The 24,732-nt window shown below is 34.8% G+C and overlaps 1 long non-coding RNA gene across 1 annotated transcript in view; it reads right to left on the bottom strand.

Annotated features, from left to right (window-relative positions):
- Positions 1 to 24,467, bottom strand: part of LOC136794683 (uncharacterized) — a 43,248-nt gene extending 18,781 nt beyond the window's left edge. Inside the window, exons 1-2 of the long non-coding RNA XR_010841763.1 lie at positions 24,286 to 24,467; positions 23,377 to 23,461 (exon numbers count right to left, since the gene is read on the bottom strand). This is a non-coding gene — a long non-coding RNA (uncharacterized lncRNA). The remainder of the gene's footprint in view (positions 1 to 23,376; positions 23,462 to 24,285) is intronic.
- Positions 24,468 to 24,732: the final 265 nt, after the last annotated feature.

Raw genomic sequence — 24,732 nt, 5'->3', positions numbered from 1 at the left:
TGGTTAATTCAAAATTATAAAAGCAAAGCTTAATTTTAAGTGCTTAGGTTTGTTCATTTATTTTTAATTTATTTTAAAAATCAAGGATACAGTAAACTAATGGCATGTGCTAAATTTCACTTAGTGGATAGCTTTGGAGGAATGTATTATAAACAAATGTGGAAGTTCGGAGAACTTGTGTCTTCAGAAAGTATATGGAAATTAATAAATAAGTGTAATAATTAATATGAATGCACGTGGCAGAATTTTTTTCTAAAAGGCCCAGAATTGAAAATCATGGGCCTTAGTTTCAGACATACTTGGGTTTAGATCGTAACTCAACCATTTAGAGACTCTCATGATCGATGGTGAATTTCTTAACCTCTTTAAACTTTATCTGTCTCATCTGAAGCAATACTTACTAAACCTTAGAGAATTACTTAAAAATTAATGAGATAAAGTACTTAGCATATAAAGGAATGCTTCCTTTATTCAGCAAATGTTTACTGAATGCCAGTTTCAGACACTTTTCCTAGCTCTAAGTATACTGAAAGAGCAAAAGAGACACAATTTTTGCTCTTTTAAAAATTTTACCACAGACACCAGGATCAGGTATTTTGCAACTGAGGGCAATCTAACCTTTACAAAACAAACAATTCCAATATGATTTAATATATTCTAGGTCATAAAAGTTTAATCCTTAAAGCTTAGGAAGATATAAGAAAAAGTTAGATATAAATTTATTTCTAGAGATGCATAATTTTAAAGAATTATAAAATAGAATAATCTACTGTTTGGTAAAGTGTTACATATACAACAATTAAAATTTGCTCCAGGAAGATATAGCTGTGATCAAAGATTCAATCTACACATTCTATCAACATATTTCCTAAATCAACAAGTTAAGCAAGAAGAAAAAACAATTAACAATAAACTTAGAAATAGCATTCAATAAAATTCAGCTGAGCAGGAAAAAAAAAAACTCAGAAAGTTAAAAAGTTCTTTAAATAAAAGGTAAAAAAAAATGGTTTAAGTAAAAACCCAGCTGCAAATATCATAATAAAGTTTGTAATAGTAAATTTTTATTTACTTTTTTATATGTTTTTATGAAAATCAAGGGTAAGTATAAATAACTTAATTTCCTTCAAATATCACAAATTCAACATATAAATAAGAATGTGGTTCTAATTAAAATTCAGTAGTGATATTTTTGTCAGGAAAAGGCATGGGAGAATGGTATACAATCCCATAAAGCTATACATGGAAGCTTGATTTCTGAGCATAGCTAAGAATATAAGAAAAATAGAAAAAGGACTTGATTACAAGGAATGAGACTATATTATCAATGTGTTTCAATAAAATATTGGAATAGATCAAATAGATCAGTGAAATTTAATACATGGGAGATATATATATTCATATCCCTGTTTAATGAGAATTTAATATATGAAAAAAGTGGTATTTCAATTCAATAACAAAAAATACTTTTAGTCAATTTGCCTTGTATTACAACTAGCTATGTGTCTGTGTGAAAATAAACTAGTTGATTTGGGACCCCACTTTACATATTTAGACATACTTGACTACATGTAATGTAAAAATCCTTAAATTAAAAGTAAAATTTAGAAATATTAGTTTGAAAAATATTTGACATGCATTTGAGAAATAGATAATATTTTTTTAATTGCTAAGGAAAGGACAATCCAAAGAAAAATCACAAAATTATAAAGAGATAATTCAAAGAGGTACAAATCTTGATTCCTAAAATAAAACTTGAAAACTACTTGGTCTAATTTTTAGTCAAAGAAATACCAACAAGGTAGCAATTAGCTTTTGATTCTAATTCTCAGGGTGGTAAATATTTTAAGTTACAACACCCACTACTGATGGGGATGTGAGGAAAGTTTACTACAAAATTTCTAATGGAATTGTGATTTGTCACAGCTTTTGGCATACTCAATCATAATTGTTATCATTTAAAATAAAACCTATTCAACATGGAATCCAAATACTTGGTAGTATTCTATGAAAACAAGATTTCTAGGGGTTTCCCTGGTGGCGCAGTGGTTGAGAGTCCGCCTGCCGATGCAGGGGACGCAGGTTCGTGCCCCGGTCCGGGAAGATCCCACATGCCGCGGAGCGGCTGGGCCCGTGAGCCATGGCCGCTGAGCCTGCGCGTCCGGAGCCTGTGCTCCACAACGGGAGAGGCCATAACAGTGAGAGGCCCGCATACCGCAAAAAAAAAAAAAAAAAAAAAAAAAAAAAAGATTTCTAGTAAGTAACAGTATACGTACTCAGTTGTTCAATATAGGAGATATAGTTTCAGGTGTACAGCAAAGTGAATCAGTTATAAATATACATATATCCACTCTTTTTTAGATTTTTTTCCCATATAGGCCATTACAGAGTATTGAGTAGAGCTCTCTGTTCTATACAGTAGGTAGTATTGTTTAAGCTGATAGAAAATAGCTTTAAAAAAAGGTATCAGTAGGTGATTTTTTTTTTTTTTTTTTAGAATATTGTGTTACTCCATTCCAAGGGATGTCTTGAGGCCAAAACAAATAAACAATACATATAGATATATATTAGGTGAACTGGAGAAATTTTCATTATGTATAATTAGTGAGAAATGCAAGGAAGGTGCCCTGATGATGACTCATTAGAATCTGACCTTCGTTTGGTCAATATTGATACCAATCTCCAACACAGTTTACTTTGTATTTATAACAGATACATGTTTATGTCTATACATATGTGTGTATGTATAGTCATTTTTATTCATTCAACAAATATGTCTGAAGAACTTCTGTGCTGAACACTATTGTAGCTTCTGAGACAAAGGAAAACAATCCCTGCCTTCCTGGCTTCAGTTAGATGGGGTTGGGTACCATGGGAGACAACAGAACAAGATGTGGCTGGAGTGCAGGATGGCTGTAGTATTTAACAGTGAGAGACAACACATCCATGCCGGGTATGCTGTCTTCCATCTCTGGTTCTAATGTCAATTCTCAAGTGCTCTTGGCAGTGACATTTCTACATCTGCAGTCTCATTAACTCGTCTTTTTAGAACAGTATTCTCTATAGGTCAGTTTTCAAGGCAACCTGCCCATTGTCTGGTTTGTTAATCTGAATTGGGTCTCACTGCTCCCAGCCAAGAAAACTAGCCATATCCATTATTTTTGTAGGAAGATGTTATAAGGGTCAAAGTCTGAGAGTATTTGTACAGTTATAATATTGCGAAATTGAAAAAAGTTTTCACATTATAGAATCTCTCTGACTTTTGAGATCTCTCATGTAAATTAAGGTGAATGTACAGGCTGAGAAGGCTTTCTCGTCACTATGCGTTCTTCTCTGACTAGGATGAGAATATTCTTGTCTTTGGGTAGAAAGCAAAAACTACCAAAAAAAATGTCAATCATAAAACCAACATGTATGAGAAAATTTTATTAATATAAAATTAGAAAAAATATTTTTATAATGAATTAAAATTACAATAAGATGTACATCTTTATGTGAACATTTATGAATATTTATATGAGTCAATGAAATAGAAATGATGGTTACTCTGTTAAGATGATATGGAATTTCATGGGCTTTTGAACTTTTAAAATATTTTCTACATTGATTAATTTTGATAACTTAAATATTTAAAAATTCAAAATAACAGAAATATGCTTATAGCATATTTGCTAAACAAAATTCATACTTGTGTTATGGGGTATAAGGTATAATACACACTATTTTAAATACTAAGGAATCATTTATATATAAATGATACATAGGTATATATGACAGAATAGAAACTCTAATACATTCTCCAAAATAGAATTTTTATGAGCCAGTTTTGCTGACCACAGTGGTGTAAATATGAGTAGAGAATGACAAGGAGATAAATTATAAATAATGGAATGAGATTATAAATCAATCCTGAGTAAATGGAAAATAACAACAGAATATATATTAAATAATAACAAAACAATTCATTGACTAAACCAGCAAATATTTAGGAAAGTACACTCCTGTTTGAGGAGTGCAAACTTGAAAATTTTTTCTGGAGGACGATTTAGAAGTATACACTAAATGGCCTAAATAATTTGACAGAGCTAGAGTTGCCAGAATTTTTTCCTAAACTAATAATGAAAAATATCTCTAATTATAATAAATTTAGTAATTTACTAGAATGTTTATTTAAAACATAGTATATTTATATGATGCAATAAATATGTCCATTTAAATATCTTAATGTATAAAAGAATCACTGCTAGTATAAGTACATGGTCAAAAATTTTAACAAGTTACAAAATATATTTTGTTAATATATGAACTCATATTTATCTCTAACGGAATGGACTTAGAGGTATAACAATAATTATCTGTTTGTATCTGGGTATCTTACTAACAGCTGGCAGGGTGCAGGCCTGGGTTCACCCCAGGACATGAGACACAGGGAAATCGGGAACTATTTCTGGGCACTAGAAACCTGGTCACTTACTGGGTCCCTGTCGTGAGTGACAGTGTTTTTTCTTCTTTTCCATTGTGGTTTATTACAGGATATCGAATACAGATCCCTGTGCTATACAGTAGGACCTTGTTGTTTATCCATCCTATATATGCTGGTTTGCATCTGCTAACCCCACACTCCCACTGCATCCTCCCCCACCCCCCTCCTCCTTGGCAACCACAAATCTGTTCTCTATGTCTGTCATCTGTTTTTCTTTCATAGATAGGTTCATTTGTGTCATATTTTAGATTCCACATATAAGCAGTATAATATGGTATTTGTTTTTCTCTTTCTGACTTACTTCATAGTATGATAATCACTAGTTGCATCCATGTTGTTTCAAAAAACATCATTTCGTTCTTTTTTTATGGTGGAGTAGTATTCCATTCTATACATGTGCCACTATATATTTTTTAACATCTTTATTAGAGTATAATTGTTTTACAATGGTGTGTTAGTTTCTGCTTTATAACAAAGTGAATCAGCTATACGTATACATATATCCCCATATCCCCTCCCTCTTGCATCTCCCTCCCACACTCCCTATCCCATCCCTCTAGGTGATCACAAAGCCCCGAGCTGATCTCCCTGTGCTATCTGGCTGCTTCCCACTAGCTATCTGTTTTACATTTGGTAGTGTATATATGTCCATGCCACTCTCTCACTTTGTCCCAGCTTACCCTTCCCCCTCCCCATATCTTCAAGTCCGTGCTCTAGTAGGTCTGTGTCTTTATTCCCGTCTTGCCACTAGGTCCTTCATGATCCTTTTTTTTTTTTTCCATATATATGTGTTGGCATATGGTATTTATTTTTCTCTTTCTGACTTACTTCACTCTGTATGACAGACTCCAGGTCCATCCACCTCACTACAAATCACTCAATTTCTTCTTTTTATGGCTGAGTAATATTCCATTGTATATATGTGCCACAACTCCTTTATCCATTCATCAGTCAGTGTACACGTAGGTTGCGTCCATGTCCTGGCTATTGTAAATAGAACTGCAATGAACACTGTGGTACATGAGTCTTTTGGAATTATGGTTTTCTCAGGGTATATGCCCAGTAGTAGGATTGCTGGGTCATATGGTAGTTCTATTTTTAGCTTTTTAAGGAACCTCCATACTGTTCTCCATAGTGGCTGTATCAATTTACATTCCCACCAACAGTTCAAGAGCGTTCCCTTTTCTCCACTCCGTCTCCAGTATTTATTGTTTGTAAATGTTTTGATGGCCATTCTGACTAGTGTGAGGTGATACCTCACTGTAGTTTTGATTTGCATTTTTCTAATGATTAGTGATGTTGAGCATCCTTTCATGTATTTGTTGGCAATCTGTATATCTTCTTTGGAGAAATGTCTATTTAGGTCTTCTGCCCATTTTTGGATTGGGTTTTTTTTTTTTTGATATTGAGCTGCATGAGCTGCTTGTATATTTTGGAGATTAATCCTTTGTCAGTTACTTCATTTGCAAATATCTCCTCCCATTCTGTGGGTTGTTTTTTCATCTTGTTTATGGTTTCCTTTTCTGTGCAAAAGTTTTAAAGTTACATTAGGTCCCATTTGTTTATTTTTGTTTTTATTTCTATTTCTCTAGGAGGTGGGTCAAAAAGGATCTTGCTATGATTAATGACATAGAGTGTTCTGCCTATGTTTTCCTCTAAGAGTTTGATAGTGTCTGGCCTTACATTTAGGTCTTTAATCCATTTTGATTTCATTTTTGTGTATGGTGTTAGGGAGTGTTCTAAATTAATTCTTTTACATGTAGCTGTCCAATTTTTCCAGCACCACTTACTGAAGAGGCTGTCTTCCCTGCATTGTATATTCTTGCCTCCTTTATCAAAAATAAGGTGACCGTATGTGTGCCGGTTTATCTCTGGGCTTTCTATCCTGTTCCATTGTTCTATATTTCTGTTTTTGTGCCAGTACCATGCTATCTTGATTACTATAGCTTTGTAGTATAGTCTGAAGTCAGGGAGCCTGATTACTGCAACTCCGTTTTTCTTTCTTAAGATTGTTTTGGCTATTCGGGGTCTTTTGTGTTTCCATATAAGTTGTGAAATCTTTTGTTCTAGTTCTGTAAAAAATGCCACTGGTAGTTTGATAGGGATTGCATTGAATCTGTAGACTGCTTTGGGCAGTATAGTCATTTTTCCAATGTTGATTATTCCAAGCCAAAAATATGGTATATCTCTCCATCTATTTGTATCATCTTTAATTTCTTTCATCAGTGTCTTATAGTTTTCTTCATACAAGTCTTTTGTCTCATTAGGTAGGTTTACTCCTAGGTATTTTATTCTTTTTGTTGCAATAGTAAATGGCAGTGTTTCCTTAATTTCTCTTCAGATTTTTCAGCATTAGTGTATGGGAACACAAGAGATTTCTGTGCATTAATTTTGTATCCTGCTACTTTACCAAATTCATTGATTAGCTCTAGTAGTTTTCTGGTAGCATCTTTAGGATTCTCTATGTATAGTATCATCTGCAAACAGTGACAGCTTTACTTCTTCTTTTCTGATTTCAATTCCTTTTATTTCTTTTTCTTCTCTGATTGCTGTGGCTAAAACTTCTAAAACTATGTTGAATAATAGTGGTGAGAGTGGACAACCTTTTCTTGTTCCTGATCTTGAAGGAAATGGTTTCAGTTTTTCACCATGGACCATTATGTTGGCTGTGGGTTTGTCATATATGGCCTTTATTATGTTTAAGTAAGTTCCCTCTATGCCTAGTTTCTGGAGGGCTTTTTGTTTTGTTGTTTTCTCTGTACGTGGGCCTCTCACTGTTGTGGCCTCTCCCATTGTGGAGCACAGGCTCTGAACACACAGGCTCAGCAGCCATGGCTCACAGGCCCAGCCGTTCCGCGGCATGTGGGATCTTCCCGGATCGGGGCACGAACCCATATCCCCTGCATCGGCAGGCAGACTCTCAACGACTGCACCACCAGGGAAGCCCCTGGAGGGCTTTTATCATAAATGGGTGTTGAATATTGTCAAAAGCTTTTTCTGCATCTATTGACATGATCATATGGTTTTTCTCCTTCAGTTTTTAAATATGGTTTATCCCACTGATTTACGTATATTGAAGAATCCTTGCATTCCTGGAATAAACCCCATTTCATCATGGTGTATGATCATTTTTATGTGCTGCTGGATTCTCTTTGCTAATATTTTGTTGAGCATATTTGCATCTATGTTCATCAGTGATATTGGCCTGTCGTTTTCTTTCTTTGTGACATCTTCGTCTGGTTTTGGTATCAGGGTGATAGTGGCCTCTTAGAATGAGTTTGGGAGTGTTCTTCCCTGTGCTGTATTTTGAAGAGTTTGAGAAGGATAGTTTTTTTCTCTTCTCTAAATGTTTGATAGAATTCACCTGTGAAGCCATCTGGTCCTGGTCTTTTGTTTGTTGGAAGATTTTTAATCACCATCTCAATTTCAATGCTTTAGATTAGTCTGTTCATATTTTATATTTCTTCCTGGTTCAGTCTCAGAAGGTTGTGCTTTTCTAAGAATTTGTCCATTTCTTCCAGGTTGTCCATTTCATTGGCATATAGTTGCTTGTAGTAGTCTCTCATGATCCTTTGTATTTCTGCAGTGTCAGTTGTTACTTCTCCTTTTTCATTTCTAATTCTATTGATTTGAGTCTTCTCCCTTTTTTTCTTGATGAGTCTGGCTATGGTTTATCAATTTTGTTTATCTTCTCAAACAAACAGCTTTTAGTTTTATTGATCTTTGCTATTGTTTCCTTCATTTCCTTCTCATTTATTTCTGATCTGATCTTTATGATTTATTTCCTTCTGCTAACTTTGAGTTATTTTTGTTCTTCTTTCTCTAACCACTTTACATGTAAGGTTAAGTTGTTTGAGATGTTTCTTGTTTCTTAAGGTAGGATTTTATTGCTATAAATTTCCCTCTTAGGGAAGAGGTATGGGAACATATGTATATGTATAACTGATTCACTTTATTGTAAAGGAAAAACCAACACACTATTGTAAAACAGTTATACTCCAATAAAGATGTTAAAAAAATATTTCCCTCTTAGAACTCCTTTTGCTGCATCCCATAAGTTTTGGGTCATTGTGTTTTCATTGTCATTTGTTTCTAGGTATTTTTGGATTTCCTCAGTGATCTCTTGGTTATTAAGTAGTCTATTGTTTAGCCTCCATGAGTTTGTATTTTATACAGATTTTTTTCCTGTAATTGATATCTAGTCTCATAGCATTCTTGTTGGAAAAGATCCTTGTTATGATTTCAATTTTCTTAAATTTACCTGGGCTTGATTTGTGACCCACGATATGATCTGTCCTGGAGAATCTTCCATGAGCACTTGAGAAGAAAGTGTATGCTGTCGTTTTTAGATGGAATGGCGTATAAATATCAATTAGGTCCATCTTCTTTAATGTATCATTTAAAGCTCTTATTTCTTCATTTATTTTTATATTTGATGATCTGTCCATTGATGAAAGTGCACTGTTAAAGTCCCCTACTATGAATGTGTTAGTTGATTTCCCCTTTTATAGCTGTTAGCATTTGCCTTATGTATTGAGGTGCTCCTATGTTGGGTGCATAAATATTTACAATTGTTATACCTTCTACTTGGATTGATCCCGTGATCATTATGTAGTGTCCTTCTTTGTCTCCTGTAATGTTCTTTATTTAAAACAGTATTTTGTCTGATATGAGAATTGCTACTCCAGCTTTCTTTTGATTTCCATTTACATAGAATACCTTTTTCTATCCCCTCACTTTCAGTCTGTATGTGTCCCTAGGTCTGAAGTGGGTCTCCTGTAGACAGCATATATATAGGTCTTGTTTTTGTATCCATTGAGCCAGTCTTTGTCTTTTGTTTGGAACATTTAATCCATTTACATTTAAGGTAATCATTGATATGTATGTTCTTGTTACCATTTTCTTAATTGTTTTGGGTTTGTTATTGTAGGTCTTTTCTTTCTCTTGTGTTTCCTGCCTAGAGAAGTTCCTTTAGCATTTGTTGTAAAGCTGGTTTGGTGTTGCTGAATTCTCTTAGCTTTTGCTTGTCTGTAAAGGTTTTACTTTCTCTGTCTAATCTGAATGAGATCCTTGCTGGATAGAGTAATCTTGGTTGTAAGTTTTTCCCTTGCATCACTTTAAATATGTCCTGCCACTCCCTTCTGGCTTGCAGAGTTTCTGCTGAAAGATCAGCTGTTAACCTTATGGGGATTCCCTTGTATATTATTTATTGTTTTCCCTTGTTGCTTTTAATATTTTTTCTTTGTATTTAATTTTTGATAGTTTAATTAATATGTGTCTTGGCATGTTTCTCCTTGGATTTATCCTGTATGGGACTCTCTGCACTTCCTGGACTTGATTAACTATTTCCTTTCCCATATTATAGACGTTTTCAACTATAATCTCTTCAAATATTTTCTCAGTCCCTTTCTTTTTCTCCTCTTCTTCTGGGACCCTTGTAATTTGAATGTTGGTGTGTTTAATGTTGCCCCAGAGGTGTCTAAGACTGTCCTCAATTATTTTCATTCTTTATTCTATGCTGCAATAGTCATTTCCACTATTTTACCTTCCAGGTCACTTATCCATTCTTCTGCCTCAGTTATTTTGCTATTGATTCCTTCTAGAGAATTTTTAATTTCATTAATTTTGTTGTTCATCATTGTTTGCTCTTTAGTTCTTCTATGTCTTTGTTAAATATTTCTTTTATTTTCTCCATTCTATTTCCAAGATTTTTGATCATCTTTACTATCATTACTCTGAATTCTTTTTAGGTAGACTGCCTATTTCCTCTTCATTTGTTTGGTCTGGTGAGTTTTTACCTTGCTCCTTCATCTGCCTTGTGTTTCTCTGTCTTCTCATTTTGCTTAACTTACTGTGTTTAGGGTCTCCTTTTCGCAGGCTGCAGGTTCATAGTTCCCATTTTTGGTGTCTGCCCCCAGTAGCTAAGGTTGGTTCAGTGGGTTGTGTAGGCTTCCTGGTGTAGTGGAGTGGTGCATGTGTTCTGGTGGATGAGTCTCGATCTTGTCTTTCTGATGGGGAGGACCGTATCTGGTGGTGTGTTTTGGGGTGTCTGTGGCCTTATAATTTTAGGCAGCCTCTCTGCTAATGGGTGGGGTTGTGTTCCTGTCTTGCTAGTTGTTTGGCATAGAGTGTCCAGCACTGTAGCTTGCTGGTTGTTGAGTGGTGCTTGGCCTTAGTGTTTAGATGTGCAGCCTGGCAGTGTTGGGCTACACAGGCTCCCTGGAGGGGACATGTAGATATTGACCTGTGGTTGCACACAGGCTTCTTGTTGGCTGCAGCAGCAGTCTTAGCATTTCATGACCGTCTCTGGTGCCCATGCTGATAGCCACAGCTTGCCCCCATCTCTGGAGCTCATTTAGGTGGTGCTCTGTATCCCCTTTTCTTGCACACCCCAAAACAATGGTCTCTTGCCTCTCCGCCTGGTCCAGACTTTTTCTCAGACTCCCTCCCAGCTAGCTGTGGTGCACTAGCTCCCTTCAGACTGTGTTCACTTAGCCAACCCCAGTCCTCTCCCTGGGGTCTGACCTCTGAAGCCCCAAGCCTCAGCTCCCAGCCCCCAACCTCCCTGGCGGTTGAGCAGACAAGCCTCTCAGGTTGGTGAGTGCTGGTCGGCACCAATCCTCTGTGCGGAAATCTGTCTGCTTTGCCCTCTGCACCCCTGTTGCTGCGCTCTCCTCTGCAGCTCCAAAGCTTCTCCCCCGCCACCCCCCATCTCCACCAGTAAAGGGACTTCCTAGTGTGTGGGAACCTCTCCTCCTTCACAGCTCCCTCCTAGAGGGGCATGTCCCATCCCTATTCTTTTTTCTCTGTTTATTCTTTTTTCTTTTGCCCTACCCAGTTACGTGGGGAGTTTCTTGCCTTTTGGGAAGTCTGAGGTCTTCTGCCAGCATTCAGTAGGTGATCTGTAGGAGTTGTTCCACGTGCAGATGTATTTTTGATGTATTTGTGGGGAGGAAAGTGATCTCTATGTCTTACTCCTCTGCCATCTTGAAGGTCCCCTCCTCATAGTATACTTTGAAACCTCCAGCTTTTGCTCAGAAAGACAATATTCTATAAAACTGCAGTATTATTGTTATGATAAATAACTACAAGAATAAATGAAACAGAGCAAAGAAATGGGGAGTCAATGATATAGCCGCTATATTCTGTTAGGGATGATCAACAGCTTATCCAGGCTATTCTCCATAGTCAAAAGTAGTCATCGAGGCTTAATATCCATGTCTGATTGTGGAACTCAGACATTGCTGCATCTTTGTGAGCTCAAGCTGGCAAATCTAAAGCAACCCATACTATTGACATTATGTGAAGTGTCACTATGACATTCATTGGGTGAGTCAGGTGGCAACAGATTACATCGTGTGGACTCTGCCTACTGTGTCCCTTTGGTTGTGTTAACAGGTTTATTTGCATCATCTTAATTACTTATCACAGATTTCCATAGATAATCATCCACTTTAAGCCTATACTTCATAAGCTTATACTTATGGAAACTTATAGCCTCATGCAGTTAAGAGGCCTTGGATTTGAACACTGGACTACTTGATTCAAATATCTAATATCCATTCATTGATTGTGATTCTTTTTTCAAGGACAACATATTCCTAGGTGGGCTGAGAAGCTGGAATACTGTAAGTAGAGCCCACCATTTCGTTTTTGTGGGGTTTGGGAAAGACAATTTCTTAGGCTATTTAGAAACCACCTCTTACCATAATTTTGATAAATTACATAGAAGTCAGTGAAATGGTAGTGAGATAGATAATAGTTCTATCAAAAGAAGAAAAGAAAGAAAAAGGAAAATGTATGTATTGGGTTGAATTGTGTCCCCCCCCCCCCACCCCACAACGTTTCTTTCTACCTAGAACCTCAGAATGTGACCTTATTTGGAAACATGGCCTTTGCAGATGCAACTAGCTGAGGGTCTCAAGAAGAAATCATAGCAGGCCCCAGATCCAATGACTGGTGATGTCTTTAGGAGGGAAAGGAGAGGAGGATTTGTACACAGAGACCCAGGGGATAGGCCACAGAGAGATTGCAGTTATGCTGCCATAAATTAAAATATGCCAGGAGGTTCTCTCCTGGAGCCTTCAGAGGCAGCATGGCCCTACTGATAGCTTATATGCAGACTTCTGGCCTCCAGAACTGTGGGAGAATAAATTTCTGTTGTTGTAAGCCACTCAGTTTGTGGTCATTCGTTATGATAGCCCTAGGAAATGAATACATCATAGAAATTATTTTATCCCATACAATTTGGGGATTGTTTCAGTGCAACAGGTAAAAATTGAAATAAGAAAAATGTGCTACATTTGATGAAACCATACAAATAGGTTTATTTTAAATGACCTTATGAATAAAGTTGTCTACATACACATGTATGGCTGTGAAAAAAATCACAATACAATGATTTTTGAAAGTTTAACATTAATTTAACAGGCACAGCAGCTACAATCGTGATGCATATTAATTGCTAAGATGTTCCTTATGTGGACTCAGTCTTAACTTTAAGCCAGCTTGGATGGATGGATGGATAGATAGATGGATTGATAGATGGATTAAGTAAGATATAACCAACACAATTAACAAGCTTATCTACTCTATGTATGCTTTTAGCAGTATATATATATATATATATATATATATATATGTATATATATATTTTAATATATATACACACACATACCTACATATGTGTGTATATATATGTGTATATACATATATCTGTATATATATATGTGTGTGTGTGTGTGTGTAATATGAATGACAGGTAGATAATCAACTGGGACAAGTTTGTTGATTGTGCAGGTTAGATCTTATTTAATCAGTAGACTTATTGATCTTTAGTTGGCTTATTCTATCACTTATTAAATGAGATGGGTTAAGGGCTTTTTTGTGATTGGAAATTTGTCCATTTCACCTTCTGTTATTTTTTCTTTACATGTTTTGAAAGGTAAGGTATTAAGTATATACAGAGTGCGGATTGTGATATCTTTCTGCAAATTTGAATGCTTTATTCCTATGAAATGTTTCTCTTTGTCTCAATTTGTATTTCCTTAGGACCTTTTTGGCTGTCATTGAAATAGTTACACTGCTTTCTTTTGTCTAATGTTTTAAATGTTTTCTTTCTTATTCTTTGTTGAAATTTCTGTTTACTTAGCTTTAAGTGGTGACTCACATAAGCTTCATATAGTTGCTTTATATTTTTTAGCCCAGCCTGATAATCTTATTATTTTATTTTCTATTAACTTACTAATCATCTATTCTTTGATTATCTTTGTTGATCATTATAAAGATGACCAGTTCCTTGAGATATCTCAATAAAATTATTATTTTTACCATCTATCTAAATATGAAGGCATCTTTGAATTCTTAAAATTGATGACCTTTTTGTGCTCTTTGCATTACTATTATTTTGCTCAGTGAATATATATTTAGTATGTATTTATGTTTATACATATATTAGCACTTTAACTTCATTCTTTTTCTTATAATTTTGTACTGTCTTCTGAGATCATTGTTATTCTTCCTGAAAAACCACCTTTTATGTATCCTTTAGTGTCAAAATTTTTAGAGATTAATGCTTTCACTTTCTGTCTTTCTAAAAACCATGTTTATGTTTGCAAGATAACTTCACTGGGTAGAAATCTAGGTTGAAACATTTTCTTTTAGCATTTTAAATTTGTCATTTTTTTTATGGTTGGTTTGATAATTACGGAGACATAGTTTGAAGGTAATGTATTTTTTTCCTCTGTCTGCTTTAATATTTCTTTTTAAAAAAATTTCAACAACTATAATAGATATGCCTAGGTGTGGCTTATATTCAGCTGGAAAAAGTAATGACAGGTTCTAAAAACAAAGGCTTGGTTTGGTGCTGATTTTATTTAGGATGTCAAAAGGAATGGAAGAATAAATTTTCAAAAGAAAGAATTGGGTAAAAAGAAAAATTATAGTAATATACATTAATTTCTTTTCTAAAAGGGGATACTTTATAAGACTTTTTGATTTAAAAAATGGGTGGTGCTGAAGAATATTAAAACTTGGAAGGAAATAAAAACAGGTACATAGGGAAAATTAATTGGTATATTTTAACTTTCTGTAACCTTGTTTTTAACAGTAATATTCATCTAAATGCAGGAGACCCCTACTTCCTTCTCCACCAAAATGCCTTTTAATTAGGTAAGTCCAAATTATAACTGTTTTACTTTTCAATGTTTAAAATGGGAAAGTATGAGATATAATTGTTTTTCTTGCATAATATCAAAGTGATTTTCTTTTTTTATTGAATTAGAGTTAATTTACAATGTGTTAGTTTCACGTGTATGGCAAAATAATGCAGTTCGTATATATATATATTTGTGTATATATATATATATATATATATATATATATACATATCTGTGTATACATATATATATTTCCTTTTTCAGATTCTTTTCCATTATAGGTTATTACAAGATACTGAGTATAGTTCCCTGTGCTATACAGTAGGTTCTTGTTGTTTATCTATTTTATATATAGTAGCTTTTATCTGCTAATCCCCGAATCCTAATTTGTCTCTCCCCCTCTTTCCCCTTTGGTAACCATAAGTTTGTTTTCTATGTCTGTGAGTGTATTTGTATCATTTTAGATTCCACATATAAGTGATATTATGCTATTTGTCTTGAGATATAATTTTGAGGTAGCATATCCAGGACTGAATGATGGATTGGATGTGGGAAATAAAAGAGAGAGGAATCAAAGATTATACTACTAGTTTCTGACTTGGCCAACCAGGTGGATGGTGGTGCCATTTACTAAGTAGAAGAAAACTAGGGTAAGAAAACACATTTGAGGTAGGAAATAGTGAATACTTTTTGAATATGATAAATTTTCCATATGTGATATATAAACATAGCTTTTAGATTATTAATTATAATCCAAATTCATGGCCTTTCCTTGGGAAATAAGTAGAGTCATCTGATTGTATTTTAAATAACAGAATCAGTTGAGGGCATCCAGGACAGGTTACAGAGAAAGGAGCATAGAACCTCATGACTAAGCGCCCAGAATTTAGACATCAGAAAGAGGAAAGTAATTCCAACTCTTCAATTAGTAGGAAAGGAAGGAGTCACAGGGACTAAGAGGAGGGAGTGTTTCAAGAACAAGGGAGTGTATGACTTTGAACAACAAAGAACAGAGTACATAGATCATGTTCCTCAAGTGCCTGCTAAGAATTGGCGCCCTGGAGACCATCAACTTTCCAAGAGGAGTTCCAGAAATGTGGCGGGACAGAAAAGCAGGTATTGGGTTTATGAATAAAAATGTGGTCAACTGAAAACTATTTGGAAATAATTGTATTGTAAAAATATGGAAAAAAAGAACCTGGAACAACATGTGTCAAGGGAGAACTTGTTTGTAAGCTGATATTCTATGCTAGAGAATAAGAGATCTTGACTGTTAAGGAATGAAAATGTATAATTTAAGGTGTTAAAGTCTTTGAGTCTACTGCACAAATGGAGAAACTTACATTTGGTAAGGGAGAATCACATGCCCATCGTAGTTCTCATTGTGATTCACTGTAATTTATTGAAAAGAATAAGACAGGTAGATTTGCACATTTGGTGATGGAAAATAAGAATAAGATGTAAAGATTTTGGATTGCTTAGAAAATAAAAGACAAGTTCAGAAGCTAAAAGTGATGCGTGTGAAGAAGGAGTGATAAGTGAGAATATGAGAAATAGTCATCACAGTAAGAGCAGATGTTCAAGAGTAAAGATAGTGCAGTTACTAGGTAGGGTTGAGGACCCATGGAGATCAGTGATCATGAACATAGAGTGAGACGGTTTTGTCCAGTATGTGATTTTTTTCCAGCAAAATTTTCTGCACATGTGTAAGTTAAGACCCTCCAGGAATGGAGAGTTTCCACATGATTGGGAAAGAAGGAGGTTAAAATTTATGAATTTTTGAAAGAAATTGAGGATCTCAGTGATGTCAAATCATTAATAAAGTTAATGCTTATATACATACAATATAGGTTATATTGGAAGGCTTTTCAGGTTAAAATTAGTTTTGAAGGTAATGTGATTTCTGCGGATAAGATCCATGATATAACATGGGAATAAGGTAGTTGGATAGAATGAAGCAAAAGCTCACTAGAGATCTACAGGTCAAGGGTCTTAGAGGCTAGTAAGCTGGATGGTTTAATCACATGTAAGTTGAAGTCACCAAGAGAACAAAAGAGTTAGTTATGAGCCAGGTGCTAAATCTTTCCAAGATAATACAGAGACCAGATAGCTTGGGTGACCCCCCCCCCAAAAAAAAAGGAAGAAAAAATATAGAGAGGGTGGAATAGCAAAATGTCATGATTTTAACTGAATGAAGAGATTTTATAAGTGGAGAGAGACAGGTGGTTTGGAGATAGCCTTGGATGATGAGAATAAACCCCTAAGCGCACCTCATTATTCTGATGTACAGATTCTACTTAAGAGAAGATTATCCTCTTTTCAATTTAGGTAGTGGAAATACTGAAATAATCTTGAAGAGGATAAAGATGCAGTAGAGTGATTTGGTCAAAACCAAAAATTCCCTGGGGCATAGTGAAATAAGTTTGGAAGCAAGGGGAGGGTGGTAGGAAGGAGATGATAAACATTTATAATGAGATAAGGAAATTATGCATAACAACAGAAACCTATAGACCCCTGGTGGAGTCGAGAAAAACAGGTGAGCAGTATTAGTATTTATTAATTCAGTGAATATTTATGGAGTAACTTCAATGGGCAATTATTAACATACAGCAAAACAGAGTAGCCCTTGCTCTAATCGAACTGACAGTCTAATTGACAGTAGCAGAATATAAATAATTATAGAGGGATAGTGCTCTGGACAAAAATGCAGCAAGATGAGGGATATCGAGTGTTAACGTGGTGCTAGAGTGTTATTTTACATAGAGTATTCAGGGAAAACTCTGTTTAAGTGATACTTGAACAGGATACGGTGGGTGTCAGGTTTGTGGTAGGAGGTAGAGTGGGAAGAAGTTAGGAGCTAGAATGTGGAAGACCTATGAACTACTCAAAGTCCTGAATGTTTACCTGGAGTGAGTGGGAAAACCACTGCAGGATTTGGAGCATAAGGAGAATTTTATCGGAAAGACGTTTTAGATGTGTTATTGTGGTTGCTTCATTGAGAATTGACTCTAACGGGATGCAGCAGCATCAGGAAGATCAATTTAAGGTTATTGAAATAATTCATACAAAAGTTGATGGTTTGGACCAGCCTGATAGCGGAAGAGGTAGGAGAAAATGTTGGTTTCTTCCTGTACGTTGAAGGTAGAATCAGTATCATTTGGTGCTGAATTGCAGGTGAGGCAGAAGAGAAAGAAAAATCATCCAGGAGACCCCTCTGTGTAGGTGACTATGGTTTTCCTGTTAAGATGGTAAAATGGAATCACTCTATACTGAGATGGAATTGACAAAGAAGAGAAGGTGTGTGGTTTGGGAATGAGGAGTTTGGTTTAGGACATCTATGTACAATTGTCCAGTAGGCTGTTAAGGAAATAGGTGTACACTGCAGTTATAATTTGAAATTAAATAGCGTGTAGTGGTTTTTATATCCATGAGACTGGTCGAGGTCATGTGGAGAGTAAAGAGAGAGATTTCAAGAATATAGGCTGGGAGATTCCATATTTCAGAGATTAAGAAAGGAGGAGGAAACGGCAAACTGGTTGACAGAGATTGAATTAAGTTGAAAGAGTAGTTCCTCTTTCTTGTATCATTCCTGTCCTTTTCCTTCTTATTTCTTAGCTCATTTATTTTTAAAAGAACTCTTAGGAGTTTCTGAGATTCTAGTAGTCACTGTCTCATTTAATATGGTTTATATTTAAAACCTCTCTGTCAGCATTTGTCTAGCTTGTGTTAATAAAGATCAAAGACTCAGGCCTTTCGCAATTATTTATCCACATTTTGGCATGGCCTTTCAAAGTGATTATTGCAGTTTTGTTAAATGGGATTAATTTTGCATGTGGCAGAAACGTGGAATTAGAGAAAAGTCCTTAGAAGGATATATTTAAGTTGGTACTATTGCACAGTTTTTGAATGATTAAAGATGGATAATAGTCTGCATTTATAATAGTCTGCATTTACAAAGGAGATTTGTTCTAACTGGGTATTTTTAGAAGAGAAAAATAAAAATCCACAAACTACCAAAAATATAAAAGAGTTGATTGAACTATACATAATTTTGAGTTGCTGTTAAAAATTTCCAAGGCTCCATTGAGCTGGAAACACTGTATTTGAAATGGAAAAAACATTTCTATACTTTGCATCTTTATATATGACCATTATTTTGGAGGGAGCTTAATTTAACAGATTGAAGCTAATTTGGGGGAAAATATTCTGATTTGCTCATTATCCTTCCCAACTAACAAGGGAACATGTGACAAACCTTCATAAAATCTTGCTATCTGAGAGCTACATACATTCCACAGATTAATGAAGCTCTGTAATGGGAATGTAACTCTGGAAATCTGGTTATTAGAAATAATAATGTCTCAGGGGAATTCAGAAACCCTTGGCTATGTGTTGAGAATTAGAATATCTCAAGGCCATAATGTTGCCTGGCTACTGAAATAATACACTCTTATTCTAAAATACTCCTTTTTAGAGGAATGTGAACTATATTTAAATTTCCATTCAAATTTTATTTTAAAAAATATCACATTATTTCTCTAGCCATAGTTGCCAATGGTTTGTAAAATAATTTAAATTTAGACATTTAAATTCATTAATAAGAAACTGGTAATATTATTTATGATTAAAAATATTTTCATAGATCACTTCATAAACAACACTGATTATATATTTATGCATGCATATGTAATATGCATTTAGATTTTTTGGCTATGTATATAATGTAAGTTTGTTGAAGTCTGTATTTATACTCCTCATGTGTACTACTGCCTGGATATATGTATCTGCCGTAAAGGTGCTAGGCTTATCAATAGAAGAACTTTTAAAGTTCTACTTCCTGTCCTATTCCCAGCTTTTTGCATGTGTCAGTCTTTATTCTTGAAGATACCTTTTTCTTACGTGTAAAGTAGAATTAGGATTAAAAGTACTCTTCTGCATATTTAAAACAACTGTAATAAGGATGAAATTTGAGTTTTAAAGTACTACTGAATATATCTACATAGGAAATTAATTCAGAGTGAAGGGCTAGGAAATACCAGAATATAATTTATGAATAACTAACTCCAAGGAGACAAAATTATTCAGTAAATATTGAGTATTGAGCATACGACTGAGTAAACTACGTACTGAGGATTCAGTGGAAAAAATATTCTGATATCATGAAACTTACATTCTGCTGAGTTGGGACAGTGGTGAGTTGGCACAGATGATGAACAATATACAGTATATTGGAAGATGATAGATTATTTGAAGAAAAAAATTTAATGGGGTAAGAAAAATGATGTGCCTGGAGGGTTACATTTTAAATAAAATGATATCACTGGGAAGACAACATTCGAATGACCTGAAAACTTGAAGAAGGAAACTGTAAGGACCTTTGGAGGAATAACGTTACAGAGAAAGGGAAGCTCAGTGCAGAAGTGTGAGATCATAGTGGTAGCCTCAGGAAATTTTTAAAAAATATTTTGAACTGAACAAAAGTTAAAAGGCAACATATAAAATTTTTGGAAATGCAGCTAAAGCAATGCTAGGAGAGAAATGTATAGCACTGAACACTTATATTTAAAAAGAGCAAAAGTCTCAAATCAACAATCTAAGCTTCCATTTTAGGAAACCACAGAAGGAAGAAGAAATTAAAACCCAAAGCAAGCAGAGTGAAAGAAATAATTTAGATAAAGGAAGAAATCAATGAAATTGAAAACCAAGCACATTAGGGAATAATCAGTGAAAGCAAACCTGTTTTTTGACGTCAATGAAATTTATAAATCTCCAAAGAGATCATGAAAATGAAAAAAATGAGAAGATGCAATTCAATGATATCAGAAATGAATTATGGAACATCGTGACTGACTTTTTCAGGCATTAAATAGTAAAAAATGAGTACCAAAAAAGCTGTGCCCATAACTTTGGCAAATTAGATGAAATGAAGAATTCATTAAAAGACACAAATTATAAAACTTCCTCAAGAAGAAAGAGGGGTACCCTGAATAATCACTTATCTATCAAAGTTTTAAATTTGTGGTGCAAATTCTTCTGTGAAAGAAGACTTAAGTCTAGTTGATTTCATTGCTGAAATCTACCAAATATTTTTAAAGGAAATATACCAATTTTTCAAATATAATTGCTATACCAAATTGGAATACTTCTCTTCAGAAAATAGAAGAGACGGGACACTTCTGAAGTCTTTTATGAGGCCAGAACTATCCTAATATATCATGATCAAGCAGGATTTATTCCATAGATACCAGGATGGTTCAGTGTCCACAATCAACCAATCAATGTGATACACCATGTTAACAAATGGAGGATAAAAATCATGCCATTTCAATAGATGCAGAAAAAGTATCTGACAATCAAACATTCATTTATAATAAAAAAAAAATCCCTCAACAAGTTAGGCATAAAAGAAATGTACCTCAGTGTACTAAAGACCATATATGACAAATCCAGAGCCAACATCATTTTCAACAGTGAAAAGCTTTTCCTCCAAGATCAGGAACAAGACAAGGGTGCCCACTCTCACCACTTGTATTCAACATGGTACTGAAAGTCCTAGCCATGGCAACTAGCAAGAAAAATAAAAGGCATTCAAATTGGAAAGAAAGAAGTATAACTTTCCCTATTTGCAGACGGCATTATATTATATACAGACAACCCGAAGGACTCCACCAAAAACTGTTAGAACTAATAATTGAATTTAGTAAAGTTACGTAATACAAAATCAATATACAAACGTGTTGCAATTCTATAAATAACACACTATCAGAAAGAGAAATTAAAGAAACAATCCTATTTTATCACATCAAAAAGAATACCCAAGATTAATTTAAACAAGGAGACAAAAGTTCTGTACACAGAAAACTACAAACATTAATTAAAGAAATTAAAGGCACAAATAAATGCAAGGGTATTCTATGTTCATTGATTGGAAATTAATACTGTTACAATGTCTGTAACCCAAAGCAATCTGCATGCAATCCCTCTCAAAATTCAAACAGCATTTTGCACAGAAAATGGACAAACAATCCTAAAATTTGCATAGAGCCACAAAAGACTGAATAGCCAAAGCAATCATAAGAAAGAAAAAACAAAGGTGAAGGCATCATGCTTTCTGATTTCAAACTATATTACAATGCAGTAATAAAATAGCATGGTGTTGGCATAAAAGCACACACCTTGAACAATCAGTCAAATAGAGAACCTATAAAAAAAAAATCACACATGTATGGTCAGTTAATTTACAACAAAGTAGCCAAGAATACACAGTGGAGAAGGACAGTCTCTTCAATAAGTGGTGCAGGGGAAACTAGGCTGCCACATGCCGGAGAATGAAGCTGGATCCCTGTCTTACACCATACACAAAAATCAAGTCAAAAAGGACTAAACTTGAATGTAATATCAGACACTGTAAACTCCTAGAAAAAAAACATGAGGAATAAGGTCCTTGACATCAGTCTTGGCAATGATTTTTATGTTTGACACCAAAAGCAAAGGCAATGAAAACAAAACATTAGACAACCTCAAGCTAAAAAGCTTCTGCACAGCAAAGGCAACCATCAACAAAATGAAAAGGCAACCTATGGAATGGGAGAAAATATTTGAAAACCATGCACCTGATATGGGATACTAGCCAAAATGTATAAAGAACTCATACAATTCAAAAGCAAATAATAGTAATAATCTGATTAAAAATGGGCAGAGGAACTGAATAGACATTTTTCAATGAAGTCAAGTGGCCAACCAGTACATGAAAAGATGCTCAACTCCACTAATCAGGGAAATGCAAATCACCACCACAACGAGACATCACCCCATACCTGCTAGAAAGGCTGTCATCAAAAAGACGAGATAACAAGCGTTGGTGAGGATGTGGAAAAAGGGGGACCCTTATTCACTGTTGATGAGAATGTAAATTGGTGTAGCCACTATGGAAAACAGTATACAGGGTCCTCAAAAAACTAGAAATAGAACTGCCATATAATCCAGCAATCCCACTCCAGGGTATTCATTTGAAGTAAACAAAAAAACACTATTTTGAAGAGATATCTATACCCCCATGTTCATTTCAACAGTATTTAAAATATCCAAGACATGAAAACAACCTAAGTGTCCATCTATGGATGAATGGATGAAGCATATATATACTCACACACACACACACACACATATATACACACATATGCAATGAAATATTATTCCACCATAGAGGAAATCCTGTCATTTTTGACAATAAGGATGGACCTTGAGGGCATTATGCTAAGTGAATAACTCAGGCAAAGAAAGACATACAGTGTATTATCTCACAGGTGGAATCTACAATCACTGAGTTTACAGAAGCAGACAACAATGGGGAAATGGGTGAAGGTGCTCAAAAGGTACAAACTTCCAGTTATAAAATAAATAAGTTTTAGGCATGTGATAGTCTGATGACTTTAGTTAACCATATTGCTTTGTGTATTTGAAAGTTACTGTAGATTAGGTCTTAAAAATTCCCGTCACACAAAAAATCTGTAATCGTGTGAGCTGATAGATGTTAACTTATCGTAGTAATCATTTCAAATCATTATGTTGTATACCTGAGACGAATATACCATTATACAACAATTGTATCTCAATAAAACTGAGGAAAAGAAAAATCAACAAAACATAAAAATAAGCATTTTAAAGAAAAGGAAAATTGAAAGGCCAATCATCACTTGACTAGATCTTCATAATAGACATATTAAAACTACAACTTACAGCATTTTATTGGTCGCATGGCAAGGAGCTGCAGGTGGCCTCTGGATCTGAGTATTGTCTCCATCAAGAAATTGAAACTTTCAACCTACAACCGTAATGAAATGAATTCTCTAAGAACCTGGATGATCTTGGAAGCAGACCTATCCCCATTTGAGTCTCTAATGTGAGGGCATCCCTGACTGTACTTGCATTGCATCCCAGTAAGCCCCTGACACAGAGGATCAGGATCCAGGTAGACGGTATGCCAGGACCTCTACCTACAGAGACTGTGAGTTAATAAACGCGTGTTGGTTTAAGCCACTGAATGTGTGGTCATTTGTTATGCATAACTAGAAAACAAATATAATCTTTGATCTCCATTTCATCAAATGTAAAATGGAGGTAATCCTATCTAGTTCACAGTAGGATTTTGGAAATTAAATATACTGTTTATATTAAATTGTTATACTTTTATTTTTCCATATCTGAATTTAATTTCTTTTATGAGTCCTCATTCCTTTGGGTGTTAGCAATGTAAATTCACTTACTTCTCCATTTTTCTCTGGGATATTGGTTTTGAACCTAATTACTAGGGGAGGTACAGACTTGCCAAGACCTTGGGCCCACAGGGGGTTATCTGGTTTACCATCAATGCATGAGATGTGCTCTCTCCCACTGAATTAAACTGGTGTTTTGAAAAAGTATCTTTTGAAAACTGGATTTGGAAATTAACTTTCTTTCTGAACAAATGTAACCGGGTGCTTTCTTTTGCAGTCCTCTCAGCAATAATGTTACTTTAGGTGTTTTTGCTGGATCCGTGCAATTCTATGTAGTTTTGGACTCCACTTTTATAGAGAGAAATGTAAAAACTGTTATCCCAGAAGGCACTGTTGTGCACTTTCTCAGGAAAAAAAAAATCAAATGGCTTACCGGAAAGCCCACTGTGTTTTGTTAGAAGATTGCACGAAGTGTTGCTCCTTTATTCCACTGTTGGATAAAGCATCTTAATAGTCAATGCACTGGAGACTGCTGGTCCAATAAAATCCATTTATCAAACGTACACCCTTCTTTCTTCCTCTGCTTCTTTAAAAAACATAACTCGAGTTCCTGCAGCACACACTGATTTGCAATGTACAATGTCATTGGTGTCTTGATTTTTTTTAAATTTAGAAAGTCATTCTTAACTATTATCATGGCATACACTCTAACCGTTATTATTGATTTACAAATCAGGCATGTGATGCAACAACAGTTAATAAGGAAAAATACAATCTTACATTTAAAATGTGTGAAATATGTAAAAAAATTATATATATTTTTTTCTTTTTCTCTGAAACTACTAGTTCACAGACTATACAAAACCACCTGTGTTCTTTG

Source organism: Kogia breviceps, chromosome 8 (assembly GCF_026419965.1).
Source record: "Kogia breviceps isolate mKogBre1 chromosome 8, mKogBre1 haplotype 1, whole genome shotgun sequence".
NCBI lineage: Eukaryota > Metazoa > Chordata > Mammalia > Artiodactyla > Physeteridae > Kogia > Kogia breviceps.
This window is presented reverse-complemented; position numbering and strand designations above follow the sequence as displayed.